At 46.0% G+C, this 25726-nt stretch overlaps 1 protein-coding gene across 2 annotated transcripts in view; it reads right to left on the bottom strand.

The window, feature by feature from the left end:
• LOC135196241 (uncharacterized) overlaps nucleotides 1-25726 on the bottom strand; it is a 240237-nt gene that overhangs the window by 112233 nt on the left and 102278 nt on the right. The window lies entirely within an intron of this gene.

Raw genomic sequence — 25726 nt, 5'->3', positions numbered from 1 at the left:
AAGCATTTACCTTAATTTTGCAACAAATTGGAAGTCTCTCGCACAATATTTCGATTTATGGTGAATTTATGAAAAAAATAACATTTTCTTTACGTCCGCGCGGTAACTCTTCCGAAAAAATCATACGTGCGATTGTGGTAATGTTTGCACCATTTTAAATTAGCCGTTACATAAAGTTTTATATATGAAAATGTGCACAATTTCATGTATAATACAACAAAAAATATTTGAAGGTTGTAGCTTTTCTCATTTTTGAAATATTTGCATATAAATCACGATAAATAAAAAAAAAACCATGTTCGGTCAAATTTGACTCTACCGAAATGGTCAAAAAACGCAATTGTAAGCTAAAACTCTTACAGTCTAGTAATACTCAGTCATTTATCTTCATCGTGAAACAAATTAGAAGTCTCTAGCACAATATTTAAATTTATGGTGAATTTTTCAAAATAACTTTCCTTCCCTCCGCGCGCGGATTCTCCGCCACAAATCTCCGAAATGCGTAGGTCCCATTCTCGGAATATTTGCTCCATTTCATATTAGGCATTTCATAGAGTTTTATATATGAAAATGTGCGCAATTTCATGTAGAATAAAACAAAAAATATTTGAAGGTTGTAGCTTTTCTTATTTCCAAAATAATTGCATATAAATAATATATATAAAAAAAATTCGACATTCGGTCAACTTTAACTCGTCAGATATGGTCGAAAAATGATATTGTCATGTTACAATAAAGTTTTATACATACTTACCTGACAGATATATACTTAGCTATAGACTCCGTCGTCTCCGACAGAATTTCAAATTTCGCGGCACACGCTACAGGTAGGTCAGGTGATCTACCGCCCTGCCCTGGGTGGCAGGACTAGGAACCATCCCCGTTTTCTAATCAGAATTCTTCTCTTCCACCTGTCTCCTGCGGGGAGCTGGGCGGGTGGGCCATTAATCGTATATATCTGTCAGGTAAGTATGTATAAAACTTTATTGTAACATGACAATATCATTTTTATACATTCAACTTCCCTGCCAGATATATACTTAGCTGATTAGCACCCATTGGTGGTGGGTAAGAGACAGCTAACAACTGAAATAGACAGGTAAACAACATATGTTGTAGGTATTAATAAACCTTGGTTCCTACCTTATTAGGCTGAAGACTTCGCGGCTACTGCCTTGGAGTCTGCGTTAGCCTCAAGAGCCTCAGCGAGATATTGATCTATGGCTAGAGTTCTTGTGGGTCTGCCAATGGGGTCTTATCCACTTACTCGGCAGAGCCTAAAGGCCTTTGTCATTGGGTGCTATTCCACTAACATGACAATACACCTTGTTCAAGGAGCACAAAACCGATCCCGATCACCTGATCCTAACATCCATGTTAGTTCTAAGATTGTAAGGAGTTATCCCCGAACTCCTTACAAACAACCAAAAACTCGAAACATAATTACACTTTCATTACAAAATATACAAAAAAAAATTTTGTACTGCCCCTACTAGTCATACATACCCTTGATCCCCTACCAGCAATGACACTCTGCTCCCGTGCGACAGTAGTGAGCTTGCTAATAGAAAACCAAGCACATATCTGACAAGAGTTTATGTTACGATAAAAACACAAAATTAAGGATCAGTCTTTGCTCCAAGACCCAGTACTGTATCTGCTGATACAAAAGGACCTAGCGAGAAGCACTTCTCATAGGTCACTCTCACATCCTTCAGATAATGAGATGCACAACACTGAATTGCACCTCCAATATGTAGTCTCAATGATATTCTTTAGAGACATATTCTTTTGGAACGCCAAGGACGTTGCTACTGCCCTCACTTCATGAGTCTTGACCTTTAGAAGACCGAAGGATTCCTCCGAGCAGTTCTTGTGAGCGTCCGTAATAACGCTTCTCACAAAGAAAGCCAAGGCGTTCTTGGACATGAGTCTTTTGGGGTTCTTCACCGCACACCAAAGACCTTGTTGACAAGCTCCCATCTGTCTCTTCCTCTCTAAATAGTATTTAAGAGCTCTCACTGACAGAGAGATCTCTCTATCTCTCTGCCTACCAGGTTAGATAGGCCTTTTACCTCAAAACTTCTGGGCCAAGGTTTGACGGGTTTTCGTTCTTTGCCAGAAACATTGTCTGGAAAGAACAGATGGCAGCATCTCCTTTGAACCCCACCGTGGAATCCAGAGCGTGTAATTCGCTCGTCCTCTTGGCTGTAGCGAGAGCCACCAGGAACAAGCATTTCCTAGTGACGTCGCGGAAGGACGCCAGATGTAAAGGCTCGAATTTATCCGATGAAAGGAATTTCAGGACCACGTCTAGATTCCAACTAGGTGTTCTAGAGTAGCTGCTTTCGAAGTCTCAAAAGATCTAATTAGATCGTGTAGATCTTTGTCGTTAGCAATGTCCAGGCCTCGATTCCTGAATACTGAAGACAGCATGCTTCTGTATCCTTTTATTGTCGAGACAGATAGGTGTGATTCCTCTCTCAGAAAGAGGAGGAAATCGGCAATATTCACTATAGAGGTACTGGAAGGAGGACAGCTTCTGACCCTTACACCACCTCCTAAAGACTTCCCACTTTGACTGGTATACTCTTCTCGTCGAAGCTCTGCGGGCTCTAGCGATAGAGCCCGCAGCCTTGCGAGAAAAGCCTCTCGCTCTGACAAGTCTTTCGATAGTCGAAAGGCAGTCAGAGCGAGACCTGGGAGGTTGTGATGAAACCTCTCGAAGTGGGGTTGTCTGAGTAGATCGTGTCTGTTTGGAAGCGATTTGGGGAAGTCCACTATCCACTCCAGTACCTCCGTGAACCATTCCTGGGCTGGCCAAAATGGGGCTATGAGTGTCAACTTCGTGCTCTTCGAAGCTACGAACTTCCTGAGCACTTCCCCCAGGATTTTGAACGGGGGAAAGGCGTATGCGTCCACACCCGACCAATCCATGATAAACGCGTCTATTGCGAAGGCTCTCGGATCTTCCACTAGAGAGCAAAAGATCTCTATTCTTTTGGAGAGGAACGTCGCAAACAGGTCTATGTGAGGTCTCCCCCACAGGGGACCCAAAAAGACTTTCGAACACACTTCTTCCGTGGTAGAAGTCCATTCTGTGGGAAGGACCTGATTTCTCCTGCTCAGTCTGTCCGCTCTCACATTCTTGATCCCTTGAACAAACTTGTGAGGAGAGATATGCCTCTTTCTTCCGTCCAGGTTAACAGGTTTCTTGTCAACTGATAGAGGGAGAAAGAGTGCGTGCCTCCTTGCTTGCGTATGTAAGCCAGAGCCGTGGTGTTGTCCGAGTTTATCTGTATCACCCCGTCTCTGACTATCTCTTCGAAGAACTTTAAGGCTAGGTGTATGGCCACAAGTTCCTTGCAATTGATGTGCCAGGACACCTGTTCCTTTGTCCAGGTGCCTGACACCTCCCTTGCTCCTAGCGTCGCTCCCCATCCCGACTCCGAAGCGTCGGTAAATAACACTTGGTCTGGGTTCTGCAGAGCAAGCGATACGCCTTCGTTCTTTTGAAGTGGAGGATCCACCACTTCAGATGATCTTTTACATCTTGTGGAAGTTGGAAGATGTCCGAGAGTTGACCCGTCTTCCAACTCCACACCTCTTTGAGGAAAAACTGAAGAGGGCGAAGGTGAAGTCTCCCTAGCGAGAAGAACTTTTCCAATGAAGACAGGGTCCCTAAAAGGCTCAGGTAATCCCTCGCTGAGCTGTTCTTTCTCTCTAAGAAGCTCGAGATTCTCGACGAAGCTCGAGATTCTCGACAAACCTCGAGCGATTCTTTCTCGCGAAGGATATACCCGAAAACCCCGAGAATCCATCTGAATCCCCAGATAGACCAAGTTCTGGCTGGGGATCAGTTGTGACTTCTCGAGGTTGACGAGCAACCCTAGCGAGTCTATCATGTTCCTTGTTACTTCTAAGTCCTCCAAGCACTGAATCTTCGACTTGGCCCTGATCAGCCAGTCGTCCAAGTAGAGGGAGATGTTTATCCCCTCTAGGTGAAGCCATCTTGCTACATTCGCCATCAGGTTGGTGAATACTTGTGGGGCTGTAGACAGACCGAAGCACAGAGCCCTGAACTGAAAGATCTTGTCTCCTATTACAAAGCGAAGATATTTCTTTGACAAATGGTGAATGGGAACGTGGAAATATGCGTCTTGCAGGTCCAGAGAGACCATCCAATCTCCTGGACGAAGAGCCGACATTACAGAGGCGGACGTTTCCATGCGAAACTTCTTTTTCTGTACGAAGCGATTCAGAGCGCTTACGTCCAGAACTGGCCTCCACCCCCCGATGCCTTTGGTACTAGAAAAAGGCGATTGTAAAATCCCGGGGAGTGTGGATCCTGCACAAGTTCGATGGCCTCTTTTTCCCACATTTGCTCCACCATTTGAAGGAGAGTCTTTCTCATTAACGGGTCTCTGTACCTCGCTGACAGTTCCCGAGGCGTAGATGTTAGGGGCGGGCTGTCGTCGAAGGGGATTACATATCCCTTCTTCAGGACCGACACTGACCAAGGGTCGGCTCCCCTTTTTGCCCATACTCCTGCAAAGTTCAGGAGTCTGGCGCCCACTGGTGCTTGGAGGAGCAACAAGTCACTTTGATTTCTTGAAGGGTCTAAATGAAATAAGACCTTCCTCTCTTTTCAGAGCTCTTCTTTCTGGCAGGGGGACGAGCCGCTGCACCTCCACGAAAGGGCTGCTGAGGAGGACGAGATTCCTTCTTAACCGTCGACACTACAGGGCGTCCTTTCTTGGACGTTTGCAGTTAGTAGGTCTTGTGTCGCCTTCTCAGTTAGCGAGCGAGATATATCCTTCACTAACCTGAGAAGGAAACAGATGATCTGATAGAGGAGCGAACAGTAAGGCAGTCCTCTGGCTCGGAGAACCCCCTTTCGAAATAGGGATCCATAAACTGATCTCTTTTTCAGGAGACCAGCACCAAAAAAGGGAAGCCACTTCAACCCGAACGTCCTGTACTGCCTTGTCCATGCAGGACAGGACGCTATGGAGAATTTCTGGGTTTTCAGAAACTCCGGATCCTTAGATTTGTTGGCCAGAACTCCGAGTGACCAATCCAGAAAATTGAACACCTCTAAAGTGACAAAAAGTCCCTTTAGAAAGTGGTTCACACTGAAGTGCTCCACGTCGCTCTGACCGATCCTAAGGAGTGACGTCTAGAGGCCTCCACTAAATTGGAAAAGTCGGCATCTGCAGAGGCAGGTAGAGAAAGACCCATAGTCTCTCCTGTCCCATACCAAATACCTCTCTTCCGTGCAATCTGGAAGGAGGCATGCAGAATACCGTCTTTCCTAACTCCTTCTTCTTGTCCATCCAAGAATCTAAAGAATGGAGTGCCTTCTTCATAGATATCGCAGGCTTCATTTTTAAAAAGGCCGACGATTTTGCCGTAGCTGAGCTCGAAAAGAGCGAACGAGGAGAAGGAGGAGCCGCCGGACTAAGAGAATCTCCAAACTCTTGAAGTAGTAATGAGGCTAAGACTTTATAACTAGAAAGTCCCTCATTAGCAGGAGTTCGTCATCAGACAACTCGTCTAACCCTCGATCAGACGGAGAAAGTTCACGTTTGGAGGGAGGAGTCCTTCCAAGACCTCCTATGTTCTGAAGGAGAGGAGCTCCTATTTGGAGAAGAGTCATAACCTCCAGGAACGAGTCCCCGACTCTTGCCTCCTGGCTCTTGACTCTTGCCTCCTGACTCCTGCCTCCTGGCTCCTGACTCCTGCCTCCTGACTCCTGACTCCTGCCTCCTGACTCCGGACTCCTGCCTCCTGACTCCGGATTCTGGCTCCTGCTCCGAACTCTGCAGCTTGGCTCCTGGCTCCTGCCTCTGGCTCCTGCCTCCTGCCTCTTGGGCCCTCCTGGCTCTTGCCTCCTGGCTCCTGCCTCTTGCCTGGATGCCTCTACACTCCTGGCTCTGGGCTCCTGCCTCTTGGTTGACACCTCACTCCTGGCTCTTGGCTCCTGCCTCCTGGGTGACTCCTCACTCCTGGCCGGTGCCAGACGTCTGATCGTTTCATCCAGGTTCGTACCGGAAACCTCACCTCGAGTAGGAGTATCGATCCTGGAGGTAGATACCTCCATACGTCTGGAGGATCTTTTAATAGGAAGGGAAGTGTCTTTCCTTCTAGGAGGCTCCTTTGACAGGACTCCTACAAACGACGAAATCTGTTCCTGCATCGCCATCATGAACCTCTTTGTAGCCTCCTCTTTATCCTCTTCGGGAGGAGGGGAAGGAGGAGGGGAGGAGTCCATAGCCTCCACCTCCTGCCTCCTTCTCACTCTAGTTGAAAGAATGGCTCTTCTTGCCTTCTTCACTCCCGATGGAGACTCCTCAGGGAAGTTTTCAGGGCTCGAGTCAATATTCGGAGCCTTCCAACTCCTCTTGAGAGGCCGAGATCGATCTGAATCTCTCCAATCACGTCTCGGTGATGAAGATCCCGACGACGAGAAACACTCACGTAGGACGCTTTTACAATAGCGGTCCTTGGCAGTCTGGGGTGTCACAGAAACCGCCGAAGGGACACCTGATCGGTGGGGATTCTCCACAACCTCTTTCGGCTTTCGACCATTCCTCTCCTCTTGGGCATGTGAGCTTGGAAGAGGTCTAGACCTAGGAGCGTTGCTGAGCCGACCAGATGCCCCCTCCACTACACTGGGGACACTCATATCTCACTGTCCACTGAAAAATCACTAGCCTTACCTTGTATGGCAGCCATTTTGTTTTCCATCAACTTGAAGGCTGCTTTTAGATCCGCAAGTTCTTTTGCTGGATCTACAGGTTCTGCAATAGGAGAAGGGGCTGCAATGGAAGGAGAGAATAGCAATACTTACCCTTGGGGAAGATCCCAAGCTTGGAATTAGTTCAGATCTAGAACTACTTAAACTTCTATGAGAAGCCTTCCTCACTCTTTCTCTTTCTAACTTTTTTAAATAATTAGTTAGATTCTTCCATTCGTTCTCACTCAAGTTCTCACATTCCTTACAAGTATTAGTAAAAGAACATTCATACTCCCTGCACCTCTTGCATACCGTGTGAGGGTCTACCGAAGCTTTCGGCAACCTCACCTTACAGCCTACATTCACACAATGTCTCACAACCATACCAGAGTCAGACATTATTAAAGAAAATTCCAAAATCAAGTCCACAAAACAGTCCACAAAAGCGTATGCCAATCCAACAATCCAGATACGTCACCAAAAGTCGGTCAAGAAGATCAATTGCCGGTGAAAAAAGAAAAACCAATCGAGAGGAACCAACAAACAATGTTGATGGTCCGGGCGACAGAAGAATTCTGATTAGAAAACGGGGATGGTTCCTAGTCCTGCCACCCAGGGCAGGGCGGTAGATCACCTGACCTACCTGTAGCGTGTGCCGCGAAATTTGAAATTCTGTCGGAGACGACGGAGTCTATAGCTAAGTATATATCTGGCAGGGAAGTTGAATGTATAAAACTGCATTTTTAAGCTAATATTCTTACAGTATAGTATTATTCAATCATTTTTCTTCATTTTGAAAGAAATTGGAAGTCTCTAGGACAATTTTTAGATTTATGGGGAATTTTTGAAAAAAATATTTGTTTACGTCCGCGCGTTACGAATTCATGCATCATTTTGTGATAATATTTTCTCTGTGTTGATTTTATCGTTTTACAATGTGTTATATACCAAAATGATTGCAATTTAGTGTACATTACAACGAAAAAAAAGGAACTTGTTACCTTTAAACATTTTGCGCACAGCGTGATTTGAATACAATTATATATGAAATTTCGTTTTTGCGCTATCATATATTGCATTATTTATATATGATAATGATAATTTTTTCCATTTCTGATGGTTGCATACTAAACTTCAGGCAATGACAAAAAAAGGAGCCAAAAATGAACTCTTAATCTTGAAAACTAAGCGCGCTGTGATTTTTTGAAAAATGATATTGTTATGTTACAATAAAGTTTCATACATACTTACCTGGCAGATATATACATAGCTAAGACTCCGTCGTCCCCGACAGAAATTCAAATTTCGCGCCACTCGCTACAGGTAGGTCAGGTGATCTACCGGCCTGCCCTGGGCGGCAGGACTAGGAACCATCCCCGTTTTCTATCAGATTTTCTCTCTTCCACCTGTCTCCTGCGGGGAGGCTGGGTGGGCCTTTAATTGTATATATCTGCCAGGTAAGTATGTATGAAACTTTATTGTAACATAACAATATCATTTTCATACAATCAACTTACCTGTCAGATATATACATAGCTGATTGGCACCCTTCGGTGGAGGGTAAGAGACAGCTACTATATGGAATAGACAGGTAAACAACATATGTTGTAGGTATAAATAAAACCTTGGTTCCTACCTGATAGGTGGTAGACTTCGTGGGTGTTTGCCCAGTAGTCTGCATCACCTCAAGAAACTTTAGCGAGATATAATGATCTATGGCCAAGAGTTCTTGTGGGTCTGCCGATGGGGTCTTACCCACTTACTCGGCAGAGCCTAAAAGGACTTTGTCAATGGGTGCTGATCCACTTATATGACAATACACCTTATGAAGGAGCACACAACCAATCCCGACCACCTGATCCTAACCATATGTTAGAATTAAGGATTGTTACGAGTTATCCCCGAACTCGTCACAACAACCGTAACTCGAAACCACTACGCACACATACATAATTTTCAAAAAAAATTATACTCAACTAATTGGATATGACAAGAATTCTCTTACTGAACAACATAGACGGCCGCCCGTGCTAGCCTAAGTCCTCCATTGTTCGAAGAGACTCTCGACCATATCCAAAAAGAAGAAAAGTATATACATTTAAGGATTGGTGTCGGCTCTCCCGTACCCAGAATCGTATCCGCCGATACGAAAAGGACTAGAGAAAAACACTTCTCATATGTCACACGCACGTCTTTCAAGTAAGGAGATGCAAATACTGAGTTGCATCTCCAAAATGTCGTATCTATGATGTTTTTAAGCGACATATTCTTATGAAACGAGAGAGACGTCGCTATAGCTCTCACTTCATGAGCTTTTACTCTTAACAGTTGTAACTGTTCGTCAGGACAGGCCTTATGAGCGTCTGTAATGACGTTTCTTACAAAGAATGCCAGCGCATTCTTGGACATCAGTCTTGTGGGGTCTTTTACCGCGCACCAAAGACCTTGTCTAGAGCCTCCCATTTGATGCTTTCTCTGAATGTAGAACTTCAGAGCTCTAACAGGGCATAGAGACCTCTCTGCTTCTCTGCCTACGAGACTCGACATGCCTTTGACTTCGAATGACTTAGGCCAGGGATTCGTAGGATTCTCGTTTTTCGCTAAAAACAGGGTCTTAAACGAGCAAATCGCTGAGTCTCCCTTGAATCCTACTTTATCCTGCAGAGCATGCACTTCACTAATTCTCTTTGCCGTAGCTAAAGATGAAATAGGAAATAGGCATTTTCGGGGTAACGTCCCTCCTAAACGATGCCCGATGAGGAGGTTCGAATCTTTCCCGATGACAGATACTTTAGGACTACGTCTAGGTTCCAGTTCGGAGGTACTGGTTCCTTAGACTTTGAAGTCTCAAAAGACCTTATGAGATCGTGGAGATCTTTATTATCTGCCAGATCTAAACCTCTGTTCCTGAATACAGCCGAGAGCATACTTCTGTATCCCTTTATTGTGGATACGGCTAGATGAGATTTTTCTCTCAGGAATAGCAGGAAATCAGCAATTTCCGCTATAGAGTAGTGGAGGAGGACAACTTCTTGGATCTACACCACCTTCTAAATACCTCCCACTTTGATTGGTAATACTTTTCGTAGTGGAGGGGTTCTGCGTGCTCTCGCGATCGCGCTTGCCACTTCGCGAGAAAAGCCTCTCGCTCTGACAAGTCTTTCGATAGTCGAAAGGCAGTCAGAGCGAGAGCGGGGAGGTTTTGGTGGTGGACCCTCTTGAAGTGTGGTTGTCTGAGAAGATCCATCCTTCTTGGTAGGGATCTTGGAAAATCTACGATCCACTCTACCACCTCCGTGAACCATTCCTGGGCCGGCCAAAAGGGGGCTATTAACGTCATCCTCGTCTCTTTTGACGCCACAAACTTTCTCATTACTAAACCCCAGGATTTTGAATGGGGGAAAAGCATATACGTCTACTCGAGACCAATTTAGCAGGAAGGCGTCTACCATAAGAGCTCTTGGATCTTCCACGACGAGCAAAAAACTGGGAGCCTTTTTGAAATGAATGTTGCGAAGAGATCCACATGAGGAGTTCCCCACAGAGACCAGAGATCGAGACACACTTCCTCGTGTAGTGTCCATTCTGTATGAAGGACCTGGTTCCTCCTGCTGAGCCTTGTCCGCCCTCACATTCCTACTCCCTGTACGAACCTTGTCAGCAGGGAGATGTTCCTGTGAGACGTCCCAAGTAATTAGGGTCCTATCGTGAGCTCGTAAAGGAACGAGGAGTGCGTCCCTCCCTGTTTCCGAATGTAGGCAAGTGCGGTGGTGTTGTCCACGTTTACTTGCACTACCTTGTTTTGACACCAGAGGTTCTAGGCTCTTCAAGGCCAGATGTACGGCGAAGAGCTCTTTGCAGTTTATGTGCCAAGACACCTGTGCTGGTTCCCAGGTGCCTGACACTTCCTCTGAGCCTAATGTCGCTCCTCAACCTCTCTCCGACGCGTCGGAGAACAACACTAGGTCTGGGTTCTGTGTTCTTAGAGAGATCCCTTTGTTCTCTTCCAGAGGGAGGCAACCACCACTGTAGGTGTGACTTTATCTCCACTGGAATGGGAAAAACGTCCGACAGTTGTCCGGTTTTCCAGCTCCAAGACCTCTTGAGGAAGAATTGAAGCGGACGTATATGAAGTCTTCCTAGAGGGAAGAATTGTTCTAGCGAGGAAAGCGTCCCCAGAGGCTCAACCAATTCCCTCGCCGACGTTTGTTGCTTCTCTAAGAAGAGAGAGACTATCCGCAAACCTTTTGCAATTCTCTCTTGCGAAGGAAAAACTCGAAAACCCCGAGAATCCATCCGAATCCCCAGATAGACTAGGTCTTGTCTGGGGGTCAGCTGAGACTTCTCGAGGTTCACAAGCAATCCCAACGCTTTGATTAAATCCAGAGTTAACTTTAGGTCTCAAAGCACTGTCTCTCCGATCTGGCCCTGATGAGCAGTCGTCCAGATACATAGAGACATTCACTCCTTTGAGGTGAAGAAACCTCGCCACATTCTTCATCAGGCTTGTGAAGACCTGAGGAGCTGTGGAAAGGCCGAAACACAAGGCTCTGAACTGAAAGATCCTTCCCCCCGTCATGAAACGGAAGGTACTTCTTCGATGAAGGGTGGATCGGGACGTGAAAGTATGGCGTCCTGGAGATCTAAAGACACCATCCAATCTCCCTGTCGTAATGACGCCATGACTGAAGCAGAAGTCTCCATGGAGAACTTCTCCTTCTGAACAAATTTGTTCAGAGAGCTGATGTCCAGTACTAGTCTCCAGCCCCGTCCCGAGGCTTTCGCCACCAGAAAAAGGCGATTGTAAAACCCCGGGGAGTGTGATCCCGTACCAATTCTATCGCTCTCTGTCCCAATTTCGTCTTCACCATCGATCGAAGAGTATCCCTCAGCACAGGATCCTTGTATTTGGCTGATAGTTCCCTGGTATTGACGTTAGGGGAGGAGTGTTCAGGAAAGGGATACGATATCCCCTCCTTAAGATCGCCAAAGATGACGCGTCTGCATTTATCAGTGTCCAGGCTTCCACAAATCCCAGGAGCCTGGCACCTACTGGTGCTTGGAGGAGAGAAATCTTCATTTTCCCTTTCTTAAAGGGACGAAAAGCAGATCTACCTCTCTTCTCTGGAGCCTTCCTCCTTGTGGAAGGTCTGGAGGTCGGACCACCTCGAAAGGGCTGCACCGTTGTACTGGGTCCTTTCTTGTCCGATGCAGCATAACAGGTTCTTCTTTCTTGCTGAACTGCGTCAGCAGATCTGAGTTGCCTTTCCAGTTAAAGAATGCGGCAATGTCCTTTACTAACTGAGAAGGGAACAAAAAGTCAGATAGAGGCGCATATAGAAGTGTCTGCTCTCTGAGCATGTGAGACTGCCTTTGTTAAGAAGGCGCCATATACAGTCCTTTTCTTTAAAAGACCTGCCCCAAACAAAGAAAGAGGAGATTTCAAAAGATCCATCCTGTACCGCCTTGTCAATACAAGACAATATGCATAACAGGGCTTCAGGTTCGATTCCTTCCGAATCATGGGCTTTCTTGGACATCACCCCAAGGAACCAATCTAAGAGTTAAAAACTTCCAATACCCAAAAGAGTCCCTTGAGGAGATGATCCAGTTCAGAAATTCCCCACGTAATCCGTGCAGAATTGAGACTTTGACGCCGTGAAGCGTCAACCAAAGTCGAAAAAATCTGTTTCGGTTGTAGAAGGGAGAGCAATACCCATATTCTCTCCCGTCTGATACCAAATGCCTCTTTTCCCAGCTAATCTTGCTGGAGGCATGCAGAAGACTGGTCCTCACTAAGTCTTTCTTAGACGCATTCATCCATGAGTCTAAGGAATGTAATGCTCTCTTCATCGATATGGTGGGTTTCATTTTTAGAAAAGACGAAGGCTTCTTCGTCTTAGCACTGGAAAAGAGCGAGCGCGGAGAAGGAGGAGCGGCAGGAGTCAACTCGTCTCCGTACTCCTCAAGAAGTAGGGTAGTCAACACCTTATAGTTTAGACAGACCTTCTCTTCCACTATATTCGTCATCCGAGTTTTCCTCTAACTCGGGATCTACATGCGTCTCCGCTCTCCTTTCCGAACGTTCTTCTTCTTGAGAGACAAACTCCTAATAGGAGAGGGGCTAAGGAATGATAATCCTTCCTCTTTCCCGCTCTAATAGTCTTGGAAGGCGTCATAAGCTTCGGCTTCTCTAGAATTTAGAAGACGCTTCACGCTTACATGACGCTTCCCGTTCGCCAAGCGTCATGGATGACGTCTTTTTGCTGACGTCTCGATGACGCTTCGCGCTTGGAAGACGCTCCGCTCTCCAAAGGCGTCCTACTTGGCGTCATAATATTTGGACGGAGCGTCATGTCTATGCTCCGTTTCCAATGACGCTTCGCGTCTAAAAGACGTCTTACGTCTCTCTGGCGTTACGAAACTCTCGTAAGCACCTGTTCTCGCTCTCGAACTAGACGCTTCTGTAAGACGTTTAGCCGTTTCCCGTCTGTATGACGCTTCTCGTTGAAAAACGGTGAGAGAGGACGAGACTTCTTAATTGGAAGCGTCACGTCCTTCCGACGTGGCGCTAAAACTCCCACTAGAGATTGACAGTTGCTCTTGAACTGCCATCATGATCTTTCTTGACGCTTCTCCCACGTCCAGTGCATGACGTCTTTCGTCATCACTCGGGGGAGAAGAAGGAAAGGGTACTTCCGCGTACACTTCAGGTGACGCTGCGCCCCCTTCGCTTTCTTGCTAGAAGACGGAGCGTCATCTGAGAAACGCTCTGGACTAGAATCTATGTCAGGCTTCATATGACGCTTCAGCGGTCTCGACAAGTTCGATTCCTTCCACCCTCGTTTAGGTGAGGGAGAGGGAGAGGACGAGAAACACTCGCGAAGGACGCTTTTTCTATAGCGCCCTTGAGCCGCCTGCCACGAAGCAGAGCTAGCTGAAGGGACGTCTGACCGTTGGGATTCCCCACAACCTCCTTAAGGCTTTCGACTTTCCTTCTCCTCTGGGCTTGTGAGCTTGGAAGAGGTCTAGGCCTGGGAGCGTCGCAGGGACGATCAAACGCCCCCCTCCACAACACTGGAGGGAAGAACTCACTTCACTGTAATGCTCACTTTCACTAGCCTTACCTTTAAAGAAGCAGCCATCTTGGACTTCATGTCTCTAATTGTAGCTTTAGATTGGCGATTTCCGATGCCGAATCCGAAAAAAAACCACTCTGAGAATGAGATACATAGGGAGAATCTACATCAGTAGGATTAATTATCAGTGAAAGGCTCAATAGGCCTTGAACTCACTCACCTTTCAATCGTCTAATTCTATCCCTCTCTAACTTCTTCAAATAAGAAGTCAAAGTCTTCCACTCTTCTGCATTCAATCCCTCGCATTCCTTACAAGTATTAATAGCAGAACACTGAAACCCCCTACATTTACGGCATACAGTGTGAGGATCAACCGAAGCTTTCGGTATCCTCACCCTGCAGCCTACATTCACACACATTCTCACACTCACATTAGAATCAGACATACTGAGAAAAATCCAAAAGAGTTATTCCAAAAACAGTCCACTGTAGCGAATGCCAAAACACGATCCAAATACGTCACCAAAAAGCCGAAAAACGATGATCAAAGGATGAAAAATGAATCTAAGTCAGGAGGTAATAACAACAATGTTGATACCACCGGCGACAGAGAAAATATGATAGAAAACGGGGATGGTTCCTAGTCCTGCCGCCCAGGGCAGGCCGGTAGATCACCTGACCTACCTGTAGCGAGTGGCGCGAAATTTGAATTTCTGTTGGGGACGACGGAGTCTTAGCTATGTATATATCTGACAGGTAAGTTGATTGTATGAAAAAATATTTTTTCCGCTTCCGCGCTCACTCTGAAACGTCTCCGGCACACGGGGGACATTTTTTTTTTTACCGCTTCGGCGTTTAAGGGTTAAGAAGCCCCGATGTACCTGGTGAAAAAGCCGGTTTATGGCTTTTCACGCATAATAAAATTGTTTCACATTCTAAACTAAAAGATTTTTAGCTGGAACTTAAAATTATGCACTTAGCTCTCAAAGTGGATATTTCCATGATACTTGCTAATGAAATCAATAAGCGAAGAACAAAATTCTCGGAGCTAATGATCATAAATCGTAAGAAACACCGACATGTGCTTGTGAAAAAAGCTTATTTACAGCTTTTCACACACAGTAAAACCATTGTTCCACAGTGTAAACTGAAAAAATTATAACTGGAACTTCAAATTATGCACTTAGCTTTCAAATTAGATGTTTCCAAAACCTTGGTAATAAAGTCAATAAGCAAGTACAAAACTCTCCGAGCTCTAGTTTGTTTACCGACCAAAAAAGGAATGGCTTCTTGGTCCATTTTTGGTTGTATGCAAACAATATGATGGTGCATATGCACATAGCAACTTCTTCTTGCAGGTTTTGGCATAAGTAAACTGGTTCAGCATTTGCTGAGGATAAGAGAAAGCTCCCTCTTATCCCGAGTCCATTTATACTCTATCACGTATTATAATGATTATCAATCATTACGACACAATACCAGCTAAAAGAGAATTCTTTGACATAGTCATCACCATGGAGGTCTGGACAGACCATGTAAGGGTAATCCTTGAGAATGAGACAGAGACTACACTAAAAAAGATAACAACAATCAAATTATAAGGATGTAATATTTACCAAAAAATATTAGTACTACTAATATAGGTTTAACCCTTAGATTGTGTCAATATGCATTTGGAATCCCCCCCCCCCTCGTGCATAAAACTTCATAAAAAATGAAAATGCTCCATTTGGCTTCATATACTTCTTGCTATAAGACCAGAACCTATATTTTCTATAACTGGCATTATTTTTTTTCTTAAAATGTAACTAGTCCCGAAAAATACTGTTTTTTTAGAAAAATGGTAAAAAAAAAAAAGCCCAAAACCTTTGGAGTGTACTATTATACATAATTCTTGACCCAGCATTTTGTTTGGGGAGCTAAAACTAAAGGAAGGGCATGTAGATTGAATTTGCAACTATTTCTTGATAAATAACTCTATACAAAAACATTTTTTCTTTGGTAAAATAGGTACCTTTTACGTATCGCTTTTTTGAGATTTTGTAGTGTTGAAAGAAACTGGAAAAGAATTTGCAAAATATGACAATTTGTCAAAAATCACATTTTTCCTAACTATACAAACCTGAGGTCCTTTAACAATAGGAAGTAGCTAGCGGCAGCTGGATAGGTCGTAAGCTTCGAACAAGGGGAGAACGGTAGTTAACTGCTTGTCCGACAGTTGCGCGCCGCGCGACTGGGAGGTAAACAAATCACTTTTGCTTTTGGCCCATGCAAAATACGCAGAGTGAGGGGTGGCATGAGGAGGGACTATATGTAAAGGACCTCAGGTTTGTATAGTTAGGAAAAATGCAATTTTCGACAAATTGTCATTTGTTCCGATACGTAATACAAACCATCGGTCCTTTAACAATAGGAAGACTCTCTTCTTGGTGGGAGGAATCTGAGTCTTTGATGAACAGACTGGTGTTCGTCCATCCCTGGAATGCCTCCCTGGTCGTAAGAGCGAGGGAGGGATCCAAGCCTCTGTCCGATTGATCGGGGTGTGCACCGCAGGATCAATGGTCAGACCTCTGGGCCGAGTACTAAGAGAGAGGCAAGCGTATCTCTTCGTACCAGCAAGCAAGAACTTTTTCCTGTTTGCAAGAGGCAACATAAAGTATGGGTTTGTCTCAAGCTGGCATCCACTTCCTCCCCCCCCCCTTGTTGGAGGGAAGTGGTGGATATACGCTCCTATCCCTAGTGAAAGGGATAAGATGGGGCTCTGTTGAGTAGCTCACCTGCATCTTGTCCTTATCCAGCAGGGTGACGACCGTGTCCCTCTAACCACAGGTAGAGGGGAAGAAAAAGATGGGAAGAGGAGCCAGTCACACTCTCATTCACTCATCCATTCTTACGGTCACACCAGGACTCAATGCTGTTCAACCTGCGAGGGTCTGGGTTCGCTACACAACGTGTTGAGCAGCCACCACGGGTCCCAAGGAAAAAGATCCAAGGACCTGTGGGCAATATCCCGAAGGTAGAAGGAGGGGCATGTGGTCTGGTTGGACCAGACCCCTGCCTTCAGTACCTGCGCCACGGAGAAGTTCTTGCGGACAAGGCAGCATCTCCTTCGCATCGAAGGCGGTGAAGTCCATTAGGGAGGGGATTGTGAACGACTCGAACCAATCGTCAGGGACCGAAGGGTTCTGAGTCTTTGCTACGAAGTTCGGTACGAAATCGAGCGTCACGGATCCCCATCCCCTGGATGCTTGACTTCGCAGGAGAAGTCATGCAGTTCCTCAGAGGAAAAGAAGGGAATAGTCGCATGACCTATCCCTCTTCTCTACTTCGGTGATGTCCAGTACCCATACTGGTCTGTCCGTTTGCCACGAAGTCTCTCGCATCCTCCTATCCCCATGCAGCGAAGTTCTCGGTAGTGGATAGGACACCGACACTCCATGGTGGGTGTCGATGGTATGGGTACTGTGACAAGCTATTAAAACGAAGTAATGATTGCTGATTGCTCTGTAACAACCGAACTAAGTCAACAGCGTAGTTCGTAAACTGACTCGGGCGAGTGACAGCTGCCGACTGACTGCGTTCGGTAGGAGGCAAGTTGTCCAAGCATCCGAGTAAGTCACGTGACCTTCGCCTTTAAAGGGTTATGCCGAGAGACCAAACAAATAATGTATTTGTTTGTCACCAATGCCGGACAGCAAGGTGATGATTCTCTTAAGGCATGTGCCCAACAGGCGAAAGTCAATTGCCTTCTAGAGACCGAGGTCCCTGAAGGCAAAACACTCATAGTTGTTGAATCTCAGCTAAGGAGAAACAACACTATGTACCGTTGAAGACGAAGGTAGATATTGAATGCAACCTACGTCTTCACAGACGAATCGAGAGAAGATTCTCAAGATTCTAACCTGTGCTTACAAATGACTGAAACGCTAACCGCTATTTCATTTGCTGTCCGGTGAGAAGTCGTAGTTGCAATGAAAGCGGGGCGTTCTTCAGTAATGAAAACACAGGGGAAAGCCGCCTGAAGAACTGCTTCTCATGGGCTGAACATTTGGAAGTAGAGCTGTCAGGTCGGAGAGTAGGCGATGTCTTTTTGTTACACATCTGTTTAATTCGGGTTGAACAATGAACATTGTAAACAACCTGAATATGAGATATTTTGAAGACAAACTCAGATGTCTGCAAAATCATTCGCATTATCGCAGTGCGATGCAGCGGGAGACTTGTATAGACTTCTGTTACCGTGCGGTAAACAGAAAGATGAAAGAGTCCAAGAGATATCTCTGTTGAAAATTCTCGCAATGTTGAAGGCGATGGAATCTATCGTTCACAAGCAGTAGATGGTCCTTCATTATTGCGAGAATCCCCGTTAATCAGAGACCTAAGTCCATGATTGTTGGGCAGAGATACGGTTCGGTAGTCAATCAAAGCAGGGGAGAGAGAGACATAACTGACCGTGCATCTCGGAGGCCCAGCTGATACTGAGCTGCTATCAGGCAGTTCAATACGCAGTAGCTGAGCCTGAGCTCTCGCTGACTCGTCATCCTGAGTTGCCAGGTAATCCATTATTCCACGAAGGAATGCGTTTGGCTAGAACCACCGAGCATAAAAGATATGCTCGAGCAATTATATTTAGGCGAAACGAATTTCGGTAAATATAAAAGTTGAAATGGTGTTGTCCGTGACAAAAACCATAAGTATATAAAATTGAAACTGAAAACTCCTGGGAGGTTGCAGGCAACCCCGAGTTGCAGTTCAATTAGAATACTTCTCGTCTAAGTCGCAATAGGTTAGATTAACTAGGATATGCGCCTACCCCTCGGTACAAGTTTAAACTGCTTAGCAGAATCATGTCGCCGAGGTTAATATACGTAGTATATTTGTAGGATTCTGAACAACGATCTCCATCCTAAATTCTTTCCTTCAAGAAAACAAAATAAGGATTGGAGATCGACCACCTTCGATCTCTATCAGAGAGTGAAGGAGAAGTCTTCCTCGAAGGAAAGCTTCAATGGTGAACAGAATACTAAGACGATAGTTCAAGCCAAACTGGATATTCCCGTCCGTTCTTCTCTATTCCAGGTTGGTCGCCTACTGTGAGATAGTCTTCTTTCAGCAGCAGTCTTCTTCCCAATGCTAGAAATTCCAGGAATTCGAGGCATAGAAGGCGAGGTTCCCTTCCCGATTATCGTGTAACATATCGGGATTCTCGTCTCGCTCACTTTGGACCGTGGTCTCGCCTAAGTGTTTGGAGATCGTAAAAAACTCGAACACTCTAAATGCGCTAGAAATTCCGTAGAATTCTAAGCAGTCTGCGAAACCCCACCAAATTCGTCAAACGATATCGGCTGGTGGTCCTCTCGATTCCCGTAGAAATCGAGAATGGGGCAGGATCCCTCTCAACGACCGGGGCTTACGTCAGGTAGGACCCGAAGGTCCCCCGGTAGCGCAGTCCCCAACGTGGGATCCTACAGAGAAATCTCTGTAGGATCCCTCCCCTTTCCCTCGTAGCCGTAAGGAGAGAGGGAATGGGGGAGGAATTGGATACTCGCTCGCCTTCCCAGTGGAACTAGCAGTTGGAGAAGAGTAGGAGCAGCCATCGCCAGAGTCTGGGAAAACGTATCATCAGGAGAAAACGTTTTCCCGAGGAGGGTTACGAACTCTCACTGTAGGTAAGGGTCTGCCGCCACTGTCTACGTCGTCTGGGTGGGGCTGATCGACACCTGACAGGAGAGAGCCGATATCGTCCTCCGACTCATTCCAGTCCTCGTCGAGGTCGAAACCTCTCAGGAGGACCGAAGGAGTATTTAAATACGGTGTCCGAAGACACGTAGAAACGCCCGCTGTCGCAGTAGAGGAGGTGGAAGTACTTGATCGACCGGGCCAGAACTGAGAGAGCCTTCTTGTCCGGAGACGAGAGACTCTGGTTCAAGACAGAATCGGCAAGCTCCGATCGCGGCAGACCCACCGTCGGTTTGGGTTCCCTCTCGGGCCCCAAAACGACTCGAGCAGAGACGTGGGCTCTGCTGGTGGGAGCGGCAATCCTTCCCCGAGGTCGTTGCGCTGACGAATCAGCGCCATAACCTCGACAAAGTTCCTCTGGATCTCGGAAGTCATAGCATCTTGCAGAGTAGGACCGTCAAGACCCTCGAACAAGAGCATTCCGAGAACCTCCCCCTTAAGGAGGAGGAACTGCGATAGACCCCTCTCGGATTCCTCCTGCCACTTGCGGGTACGTCCTGGTCGGTCCGAAGATCGTGCGTGGTACTTACGGCGTCGTGACGGGATCGTGCGGGGTATGCCCCTCACGATCACCCCGCTGTGCCTCGCTCTTCCTGGTGCAAACCGAGGAAGTTGCAGGCACGGGAGAGGAAGACATGACGCTCCTCTTTCGCTCGCTGGCAGAACCAGCGGGCTTGGAGGGTTGCAGGCGATCGCCACTTTGCAGGCCTAGTCGAGCCGTTTCCCAGGGAAACGGCTGGACCGAGAACAGCGGCCCCGATCTCGTGTGCAGAGGAGCTGCTGCTGGTCCCCCTATCCGCCCGGTCCCTGTGGGAGCGGCGGTCAGGTGACCTGCTAGGCTCGCTGTCGCGGTGAGACTGGTGAGTGTCCTCTCGGCGCGTCGAGCCGCTGGTACCAGCCAAGGCTGGTACCGACGGCCGCGGGGACCCCTTCCTCGCCTCAGCGCGTGGCCGGTCGGAGACCGTCACGTCAGCCCGAGCAGCCGGCTGGTCGCTGCGAGAGCGTCCGCTGGCCTGGCGAGAGTTGTCTGCACAACTCTCGCCAGTCTTCTGCTCCACGCTTCGGTCTTGACGGCGAGCGAGCTCGGGCGTCAAGACTTTGGCTAGACGGTCTCCCGTGGAGACCGTCCACTCGGTACTTCTCGCTAACGAGAAGCCGAGGCGGATCCTGGTTTAGCGGCAGAACCGCTAGAACCAGGCGAGGATGTGCCAGCCGAAGCTGGTACTCCTCTGGTCCCCGTCTTCTTCTCCTTGGTAGAAGAGAGACGGGCCCTGTTCCCGAGGGAGCAGGAGGACCAGCAGAAGAGCTCCCCGAATCGCCGGAGCGAGACGGGCCCTTAGAAGGTCCCAAAGGAGCCTTCTTAGGGGGGAAAAACCCGGGTTACCAGCTGGTCGCTGCAAGAGCGGCCGCTGGCCTGGCGAGAGTCACCTGAGCGGCTCTCACCAGCCTTCTGCTCCGTGCCGCGTCTTGGCGCAGAGCGAACTCTGGCGCCGAAACTTGGCTGCACGGTCTCCCGAAGTGGGAGAACGTTACACTCAGGTATCTCTCAGCGAACTAGGAGACCGAGCCGGAACCTGGCGGCGTAGCGGCATCGCCGCTAGCACCAGGCGAGGAAGTACCAGAGCTAACCGATACTCCTCTGGTCCCCGTCTATCTCTTCCTTACGGAAGGGGAGACGGGCCCCGCTCCCGAAGGAGCAGGAGGACCAGCAGAAGGACCCCCCGTCCCACCCCGGTGGGATGGGCCCTTAGAAGTTCCCGAAGGAGACTTCTTAGGGGGGAAGGCAGCCTTCTTCTTCTTCGGCTTATGGGCCTTAGAAGTCGAAGGGGAAGAGGCAGCAGCAGACGATGAAGACGAAGATGACAGCTTCCTCTTCTTCCTCTTCCTCGTCAGCTCATGCAGGACAGTCGTCAGGTCCTCCATCCAGGCCGGAGCCGGGGCTATTGCCGAAGCAACACGGCCCGACTGCACCTGTCCGGAAGGACCTGGGACTGGGGAAGACACACCGTGGGCAGGACCAGCATGGACAGGCTCAGGAACCAGGAGCGACAGGAACAGCAACCAGCTCAGGAGCGGCAGGAACAGCGGCAGCGGTAGACCCAGAAGGGACAGCCAAGCCAACAGCGGGAATCACATCAGCAGCGGGAATCACATCAGCGGCAGGTAAGGCAGGCCCAGCGATCACCTCGTAGAATCATCGGCAGCCAGCGGGAACCTGGGTACTGGCGGCCGGTCCAGGGGCGAGCTGCTGGAACAGCGGAAGTCTGGGGCAGGCAACACGAAGAAAACAGGCGGCGGCGGCAACCCCCCTCGGTACGGCGGCGGCCCTAGTAGCGGCAGACGGCGTCACCGACACAGAATGGGGAGTGTAGACCAGGCGGGGGGAGCAGCATAAGCGGCCGTGGTAGTAGTGGAGACCGCCCCAGACCTCGCTAGACGCTGCAGCAGCCCGTGGATGCTAAGCATGCCCTGCCGCTGCGGTGGTCCATACCTGTCCAAGGTCGTCTCCCACGGATGTAGCACCTGCGGTAGCATAGATAGATTAGTAAGAGGGGTTCACTCACGCACGGGGGGAAGACATGCCCCACTTCGAACGCAAGGAAGACCCCAAATACAAAATACAACGAGGAAGCTGAGCGGGGGGCAGGAAGGAAGACGAAGAATCGGATACCAAGGGAGTCGCGGGAGAGCTTTCCGACGACTTCCTGGCAGACCTTCGCTTCCCCTACCCCCGCACAGCAGTGAAAAGTAATATGAAAATGAAACAGAATACTGCCCTTGCGATTCACTTCATAGAACTTAAAGGGGAAAGATCAATTCCCGGGTAAGAGCGGAAACTTGATCCAAATAATATGATACTATCATAAAATATATATGAAAATGAAAAACAGAATACTGCACTTGCGATTTCACTTTCACAGAAAATAATCGTAAGGATCAATTCCCGGGTAAGAGCGAAAATTGATCCAAATTAAATTTATGCAAATAAATAAATGAAAATGAAAAGAATACTGCAACTGCAAATCCACTTTCATTGCATTTTATCATACAAAATAAAAGGCTCGTGCCGAGCGCAATCACGCTCTCGGTAACGAACGCACAGGGCAAAAATATAATGAAAAAAGTACTTAATTTTTCAATTACACACTTTCGCCCAAAATACATGACTTGGCGCGAGCGCGCCCGCCCTCGGCACCGAGACATAATTCAAGGGTTCAATTCATGAAAAGAGAGGAAATCGCCGCATCTACGGCGATAGCTCCATGTTGGTTCATAATTAAGTAATGAAAATGAAAACAGTGTACTTACAGTTTCATTTCCAAGTCAAACAAACCATTAGTAGAAAACACAATATAAACAAAGCATACGACGATGAAGCGGGCAGAGAGCGATGACGAACACGTCCTTCACACCCGCGGCCGAAAGCAAAAGTGATTTGTTTACCTCCCAGTCGCGCGGCGCGCAACTGTCGGACAAGCAGTTAACTACCGTTCTCCCCTTGTTCGAAGCTTACGACCGTTCCAGCTGCCGCTAGCTACTTCCTATTGTTAAAGGACCGATGGTTTGTATTACGTATCGGAACAAATTGTTTATTTTATACAGTTCAATCTTTATTATATGAAAATAACAGAGAGAACCTTTTTTATATGATACAAAGACAGAAATGAAATTGAAAAGTATTTAGTGCATTATATATGAAAAAAAATCTCTTCTCAAACGAAATGAGTATTTTCATTTAGGAAACTTTTTAGACAAAACTTCAGCTATCCATTGTTTTTGTATAGCTTTTTACATTCACAGGTCTTTTTGTACTTGCTTACAGTATGGTACATTTTGAGGCATGGCAAAATGCACAAAGGTGGTTTGTTTGAACAGGTTTCACAGTGATATGTCGTTTGTCTCCTTTTGCACTGCCCTTTTTTCTTCAAGCAGCAGTCAGTACTTCTTATAATGCAAACAATGCAATCAATCATGTGATTATTGTTTACAAACTGAGTAATGAAATGCCTGCCTGTGAGTCTGTTTGATAATGGTGATTCCAGTCTCCTCTTACCAATCAGTGGCCTTTTTGAATAACCTTCCCATAATCAATTTGCAAAACCATGTAAATTGGTAGAAGATCAGAGTTACTGTTTGATCAGTGGTAACTAACCATTGATCAAATGGTAACTCTTATTCAAAATTTTCCAGGCTGAAAACTAAGCTAACCTTCACAGCAAGCATAGGCTACATAGGTGTGTGAGTGATACAAAAACAAACAAACATCTTAGATAAAAATGTATAACTAGAGCGGAAAACCAAAAGTAATCTAACCTACACAACTGTGCACATGAAGCAAAAACAAGACAGGAAATGCAAGAAAAAATTATAATGACTAGTGTTATGAACTTAGCTTGCATTGCTCAGTCAGTACTAATTTTCAATACTTTCCAAATCAAACTCATTTATCACTTCCCAAACAATGTCCAGGAAGCCTAGCCCTCTAAAGCGCATTTTTTTCCTTTCCCAAACAATGTCCATGAATCCCAGCCTACATAAAACACTATGGCAAGTACGTATGTCTTGACTTGGCAAATCCTCCTCTATCTCTCTTTCTCTCTCTACTTTTTCCTCTGTTTCTCTATCTATATATGTATAAAAATTTACATATACATATATCCCTCTTACGCCGACTGGACGTATTTTACGTCGACATTTTTTGTCTCCCGTGTGCCGACTGGACGTATTTTACGTCGACTTACAAAAGTTTTTTTTAAAATTCGCGGAAAAATACTTATAGGCCTACCAGCCTAAAACTTTTGAATCACGTGCCTTGGGGGATGCTGGGAGTTCACGGATCAAGGTGTTGTTTTGTTTACAATTGTTACGCAGGCGCGCAAGCGCGAATTTCTTTCTTGCCACACTAAAAAGTATCTGTGACACATCTCGGAAATTATTTCGTTACTTTGACATAATTTTTGTACCATTGTAAATTAGCCGTTACATGAAGTATTATATATTAAAATGTGCGCATTTTTATGTAGAATACAACAATAAAAAACTCATGATTGTAGCTTTCATCAGTTTTGATATATTTTCATATAAATAACGATAATTGCCAAAATTTCAACCTTCGGTCAACTTTGACTCTACCGAAATGGTCGAAAAACGCAATTGTAAGCTAAAACTCTTACAGTCTAGTAATATTCAGTCATTTATCTTCATCTTGAAACAAATTCAAAGTCTCTAGCAAAATATTTAGATTTATGGTGAATTTAAAAAAAAATCTTTCCTTCCCTCTGCGCGCAGATTCTCTGCCACAAATCTCCGAAATACATACGTCCCATTCTCGGAATATTTGCTCCGTATCATATTAGGCATTTCATAGAGTTTTATATATGAAAATGTGTGCAATTTCATGTAGAATAAAACGAAAAATATTTGAAGGTTGTAGCTTTTCTTATTTCCGAAATAATTGCATATAAAAAATATATATATAACAAAATTCGACATTCAGTCAACTTTAACTCGTCAGATATGGTCAAAAACTGCAATTGTAAGCTAATACTCTTACAGTATAGTAATATTCAATCATTTGTCTTCATTTTGAAAGAAATTGGAAGTCTCTAGGACAATATTTAGATTTATGGTGAATTTTTGAAAAAAATATTTGTTTACGTCCGCGCATTACTAATTCATGCATTATTTTGTGATAATATTTTCTCTGTGTTGCTTTTATCGTTTTACAATGTGTTATATACCAAAATGACCGCAATTTAGCGTACATTACAACGGAAAAAAAAGTAACTTGTTACCTTTAATCGTTTTGCGCACAGCGCGATTTGAATACAATTATATATGAAATTTCGTTTTTGCGCTATCATATATCGCATTATTTATATATGATAATGATAATTTTTTTCATTTCTGATGGTTGCATACTAAACCGCAGGCAATGACAAAAAAAAGGAGCCAAAAATGAACTCTCAAACTTGAAAATTAAGCGCGCTGTGATTTTTGAAAAAAATATTTTTTCCGCTTCCGCGCTCACTCCGAAACCCCTCCGGCACACGGGAGACAATTTTTTATTTACCGCTCCGGCGTAAGAGGGATATATGAAGAAAAGTATGTCTTTATATAGCCTAACATAAAAACATACATAGATTACTCATTCATATATTTGTGTACA

The sequence above is a fragment of the Macrobrachium nipponense genome, chromosome 17 (assembly GCF_015104395.2).
Source record: "Macrobrachium nipponense isolate FS-2020 chromosome 17, ASM1510439v2, whole genome shotgun sequence".
NCBI lineage: Eukaryota > Metazoa > Arthropoda > Malacostraca > Decapoda > Palaemonidae > Macrobrachium > Macrobrachium nipponense.
The sequence above is the reverse complement of the archived record's forward strand: the minus strand, read 5'-3'. Positions and strand labels throughout refer to the sequence as shown.